Raw genomic sequence first — 6,333 nt, forward strand, 5'->3', positions numbered from 1 at the left:
TGATGTGCCAATCGTGGTAACGGGCACCCATGGTGGACAGTGTTGGCTGGAGCTTCCCGACTAAATCAAGCCTGGAAGCAGGAGCGGCATCCACTTCCAAAATGGCTTGCCTCTGGAAACTCTATGTACGAACAGTGCTCAGGCTGTCCATTCATGGGGTCGCTATGAGTTGTCTACAACTCGACGGCATTAAACAACAACAACAACAACAACAACAACATGGACTGCTAGGAAAACAAACAGGTTTGTCCTGGAGAGGGTGAAGCCGGGCTGCTTCTTGGAGGCAAGGATTCTGAAGCTTCGTCTGACATACTTTGGACATGTTGCAAGGAGAGGCCAGTCCTTGGAGAGGGACATTATGCTTGGGAGGTTGGAGGGACAGCACAGGAGAGGAAGAAGACCTTCAATGAGATGGATTGATTCAGTAACTGGTGTAATGTGGGTAGGTGTGTTGGAGATGGTGAGATTGGCACAGGATAGGGCAAAATTTAGGGCTGTTATACACAGGGTCACTATGAATCACAGGCAACTCGATGGCACATAACAACAACAACAACAACAACAGTGTTTTGTAGTTTTATTTATAAAAGTCCTTTGTCTAGTTAATTTTATTCCCAAGTATCTCCATTTGTAGTTGACTATTATAAGTGATAGTGCTTTCTTAAGTGTTCCAGAAGCTCTGGTGGCCTAGTGATAAGAAGCTGTGCTTCAATCGCACAAGGTTTTAATATGTTGTTTACACAAAATCCAAATTTAAAAAACTCAGAAACTAATAAGGCATCTGCAGACAGTCAATGTACTAGTCCCAGACAGGGTCACCTGCCATCTCTGTACCGGACCCTATTCCCAGAGCCTTGGATGGAGAAGTGGTCATTTGGGCAGAATCTCCAGGTTTCTCTCCCTGAATCTCTTTTTATACGTGGATCTTGTGATATTCTGATGTAGTATAGTGAGAAGGACAGAAGTCTAGGGGTAGTGTTAGTTCTGTCACAACTTCACTAAACATCAAGTTATTACTTTTATGTATGAATAAAGAATCAAAATCTTCCTAGGGATTTTCAGTATGCCAGAGTAAGGGTGAGTCCTATGATTCAGGAATAATTAAAATACTACCATCAGTAAAAGGAAATCTAGCTGCAAAGTCCTTTAGGGATTACACTTAAGGTATTGTAAGGGTATTGTACCTCTCTGGTAGTTTCAATCTACCAACAACTCTTTGGGAGAAATATGGGCAATCTCCCTTTTCTGAGAAGCAGGTGCAAAAACCAATGGAAGGTCCCACAGCAATGAGAGAATCCTCAGAGAACCTAGAGTCTAGTGTTGGGGAGTAAAGCACTCACCTGAGATCTATGAGGATCAAGGCCCTTAGTGATTTATGCTATGCAAATGTCAACAGCAAAAGTGAATTTTGAAATCAAGGCCTTTGTGACATCATCACACTTACTATATGATTCATTGACATAATCTAACATAACCTAACACTTAGGTAAGTTTACTCTTCATTCAATTTTTTTTAAAAAATTCCTGAGGATCACAGGGCTAGGTTCTGAAGTTGCAATGATGAAAATAGCATAGACCTCACCCATCAGGAGTTTACAGCTACAATTTACATAATCTGTAGGTGTCAAGTTCTGACATTCTCATAAATTTCTATTTAGCCTTTAAAGCTTGGGTACATTTTTCAGTGAGTCAGTAAGTCTTTGACTTTCATTCAATTATTTTTTTCCCATTGTCAAAATTGTCTATATAGGAAGCAAGTTCTCTTAGAACAGGACTATTTTGCTATTCAAATGTAGCCATGTTTTTGAAAGTATATGCTAAGAGTTAAAATCTTAGCAATTATAAGGATTCTCATTATCTGTAGGTATAGGAGATCTGCCAGATGGTCAGCTATGGGTCAGTTCTGACTTATGGTACACAACAACAACAACGAACAACCAATATATGACAGTCACTGCATTAAACTAAAAAGGAAAAAGAAGAGAGGTTCCCTGTCTTAAGGAACTCACTGATGTTTGAGAGTCTTAGATAAATAAACAGCTGGTGATATGCAATATGATAAATGTTACATTATGGTGAAGTAGTACCTTATGCTTGTTTCTGAGGGGCAGCTGACTCAAGGAGGCTATCTCCAAGGAGGTGATCCTGGGCTGAGTCTCAACGGATGAGTCGCTGCTGGCAAAACAGAGTGGAAGGAAATTCCAGGAAGAAGACACAGCAGATGCAAAGGAATTGAGTCAGAACATAGTCTTCCACTGACTAGTAGCTCGCAGTGGAATGGAGGGAATTCAGTAGGCTTGTTTCCTCTTCTTCTTGCAGTGTTATGGATGAGTTAATCATCAGATTGGTCATTTCCAAGTAAGAGATAAAGTCAGGAATACTGGTCACTGTGTACTAAGAGGTCATACACGTGAATATGTGTAGGAAAAATATGATACGTTCTGTTCTCCTTTCTCTTTCTGTTCAAATGCTAACTACACTTGCAGGAGGGTCACTTTCCTTTTTGGTCCTCAATACACAGATCTAGGTCATATTTCACAAGTTAAACGGTCATAGTTGTGCCAAATGTGCAGCCACCAGCTACTTGGGAATCATCCTGATATTCTTATTATCTACTGGGTAAAAATTTATAATTTTCTAGATATTTCTCTAGGATGTCAGCTGTAAGTTTGGGGGTCCTCCTTCACTTCTGACCCATTGGCTTCAAATTGGCTGAAGGAGTTCCCTTTAGTCATAAATTCAGAGTCCCCCACCCCTCCTCATGTCCCACTTTCTGGGTTTCATTACTTTAATTCATTAAAATAGCTCACCGAAAGTGCTTTACTACTTATTGCTATAGTTTTATTATAGGAAAATAAGAAACAAATGAAGATCTTCAGGGGAAATTATTTTTAAAAGTGAATTTCCATGTACCCCAAAAGGGATAGATTTCAATGTGCAATGATATTCACACCAACCAGCAAGTCCACTGAGCTTCCATATCTAGTGCATTTATTAGAGCCTAATTACTTGTTGTTATTATGAATCATTAAGCCAGAACTGATCCATAGTGGACTGTCATGGGTTTTCAGAGGCAGTTAATCCCAAGGGAGGAGAGGGTAACTTGAATCATGAGCCTCTCCACTTGAAGTCAAAGGATAGTACTTAGTGGGCTTTCTTAATAAACTCTCATCTGAGTCACCTTTACTATAATTTTTCAGGTGTGGTCTAGAGATCTCATCAAAGACACTCCTATCTGGTCATGAGTTTAGAAGTTATCACTAAAGGACAAAGATCAAATTCTTTGGGCAAAGTTAACTTTTCTGCTCCACATTATAGCTTTTTGCTTTGTACTCCTAGGAGGAAAGTCAGGGATCAAGATGCAGGGAAGAGACACAGACTCCCTTTCTTTTATCTCAGATGTGGGCTCAAATATTTTCAAGTCTGGTCACATGCCTCTTATGACTGGATGGATGGTAGCATGATCTTGAGATTTGAATGTGGACTTGGACAAAGAGGCAGAAAGAAAAAGCCCCAGCAAATTTCACTTAAGGGTTTTGAGGTGAGTATTTGATTTTTCATCTGTAGGCTGATCTGAGCTATCCTGGCTTTCCCCCACCCCTTTTTTCTACTAGTTTACTTACAAAATTATCATATATTGATTTCAAGAACAAATTCTTTCAATTTCCCTTACCCCTCCATCAAATTGTGCAACCCCATGATTAATTTCCCCCTCCCTTGCACTGGCTTTCTTGGTGTAATAAAATCCGAGTGCTGAGACAGACCTGAAGAGCTTGTTGAAGAAGGTCAAGGACTATTGTCTTCAACATGGATTGAAGCTCAACATCAATAAGACAAAGATTCTCACCACCGGGCCAACTAGCAGCCAAATGGATGGAGAGGAGTTACAGTCACAGCTTGCTCAGCTCCACAATCAACACTCTAGGCACCAGCAGTCAGGAAATCAAAAGACTGATTTGTTGTTGTTGTTCTAGGTACCATGGAGTCTGTCCTGTGCCATCCTCACACTTCCTAACACACAAAATCCCATTGCATCAGTCACCGTGTCAATCCACCTGGTTGAGAGTTTTCCTCTCCTTCACCGACCCTCCACCCTCCCCAACATCATGTCCTTCTCCAAGAAGTAGCACCTCCTAGCAACATGTTCAAAGTATGTTAGGCGAAGCCTCATCATTTTTGCCTCCAAAGAGCACTCCAGCTACACCATCTCTGAGACATATCTGTACTTTCTCTTGGCTGTTCTTTCTCTTTTAACACTATGGGGTGTTCAGTGCTCTTCTCCAACACCACAGCTCAAAGGCATCACTTTTTCTTCTGTCATCCCTATTCATTGTCCAGGTTTCAGATGCATAGCTAGTAATCGGAAAGATTATGGCCTGACTCAGATGCACCTTTGTCTTCAAACTGACATCACTACTCCTCAATAATTTGGAGAAGTCCCTAACTTCAGATTTTCCCAGTGCAATGTGTCTCCTGATTTCATGACTTCTTGATATTGAGATGCAATCCATATGGAAGGCTGCCTTCCTTGATCTTCTGCAACAATTTCTTCAAAGTCCTCCTCTCTTTCAGCAAGTAAGAAGAAAACAAATAGAACTGTCTTGGAGAGAGTGAAATCAAGTTTCTCCTTGGAGGCTAGGATTTTGAAGCTCTATCTCACATACATTGGACATGTGGCCAGGAGGGACTGATCCTTGAAGGATCATGTTTGGAAGGGTGGAGAGACAGCACAGGACTCTGGATGAGATGGATTGATACAGTGACTAAGGTAATGGGGGTGGGGGTAGATGTGTGGGAGTCAGTGATTGGCTCAGGACAGGGCAGGTGTCAGAGCTATTGTACATAGGGTTGCTAAGAATCACAGATGACCTGACGACGGCACATAACAAAACAACAACAACAACAACAATAACAACATTTCTTCCTTTTTTAAGGTAGAGTTTGTTTTTTAAGCTACAAGAAAGAAATGCTTTTAGTTCTTTGAATTGTCTCTCCACATAATTCTAACAATTCAATTTTGTTTAAATTTCTGTTTTACATAAATGGGGACTTTTTTATAAATTGGTAACCTGCTGCTACTCTGTTTCATATCTTAATATTTTATGAGAGTTTGGTAAGAATATACTCCACAAAACTTAAAATATAAATAAATAAAACAAAAATTAAGAACATGCAATAATATTCACATGCACATTTCAGTGACCTTTTAAAGATTCTTCAAATGTACAATTATTTTCACCCTCTTTTTCCAAAATATTTCTCCTCTATTAACACTGCACTCAAGCTTCCCATCTAACCTTTTGAATTGTTGTTGTCAGTTTGAACCCACATAGATAGTTCTTTAAAATAGCACAACACTTAAATTCTTTATTCATTAAATTAAATTACTGCTTGGTTTCTAGAAAACGTTGGTATATTTTTTATTAAGGTTTAAAAATTTCCTCAGGGCATTAGTTTTATGGGTGCCAGAACAAGCTAACTTTCATGATAATTCAAAATTCTGTCTTATTTTTTCTTCATTTTGATCAAATTTTTCTAGAAACTCTTTGATTATTGATAGATGGTGAAGAGATTGAGATTGTTAACAGCTTTAGTTTGTTTGGCTCCACAATAAGCACTCTTTGTCCCAGCAGCCAGAAAATTAAAAGATGGATTACATTGGGAAAGTCTGCTGTCAGAGACTGCTCCAAAGTACTGAAGAGCAATGATGTCAGTCTGGAGACTAAGGTGTGCACGATCGAGGCCATAGTCTTTGCAATTACTTGCTATGCATGAGAAAGCTGGACAAAGACTAGAGATGATAGAAGGAGAATTGATACCTTTGAGCTTTGCTGTTGAAGAAAAGTATTAAATATACCATGGACTGCTAGGAGAACAAACAGTTTCATCCTAGAGAGGGTGAACACAGGCTGCTTTTTGGAGGCAAAGATTCTGAAGCTTCGTCTGACATACTTCAGACATGTTGCAAGGAGGGAGCAGTCCTTGGAGAGGGATGTCATGCTTGGAAGCTGGAGTGAAAGACCCTTGATGAGATGGATTGATTCAGTGACTGGGGTAATGTGGGTAAGTATGTCAGACACAATAAGATTGGCACAGGATAGGGCAGGGTTCAGGGCTGTTGTACATAGGGTCACTATGAATCACAGGGGACTCAGTGGCACATAACTGAAAAGATTGACATTAATATAGTCCCTATAGTTCTCAGCTGAATTAAAATAGTTTCTATAGTTCTCAGCTAAGTTAATTTTTAAAGCCCCACACCCAGGTATCCAGGGCAACAGTATTTCAAGAATAACTAGCAGAAAGGCAGAACAAACAAGCTCAACTGATAAC

Source organism: Elephantulus edwardii, unplaced genomic scaffold (assembly GCF_000299155.1).
Source record: "Elephantulus edwardii isolate Elephantulus edwardi_28Jun2011 unplaced genomic scaffold, EleEdw1.0 scaffold00005, whole genome shotgun sequence".
Classification (NCBI taxonomy): domain Eukaryota; kingdom Metazoa; phylum Chordata; class Mammalia; order Macroscelidea; family Macroscelididae; genus Elephantulus; species Elephantulus edwardii.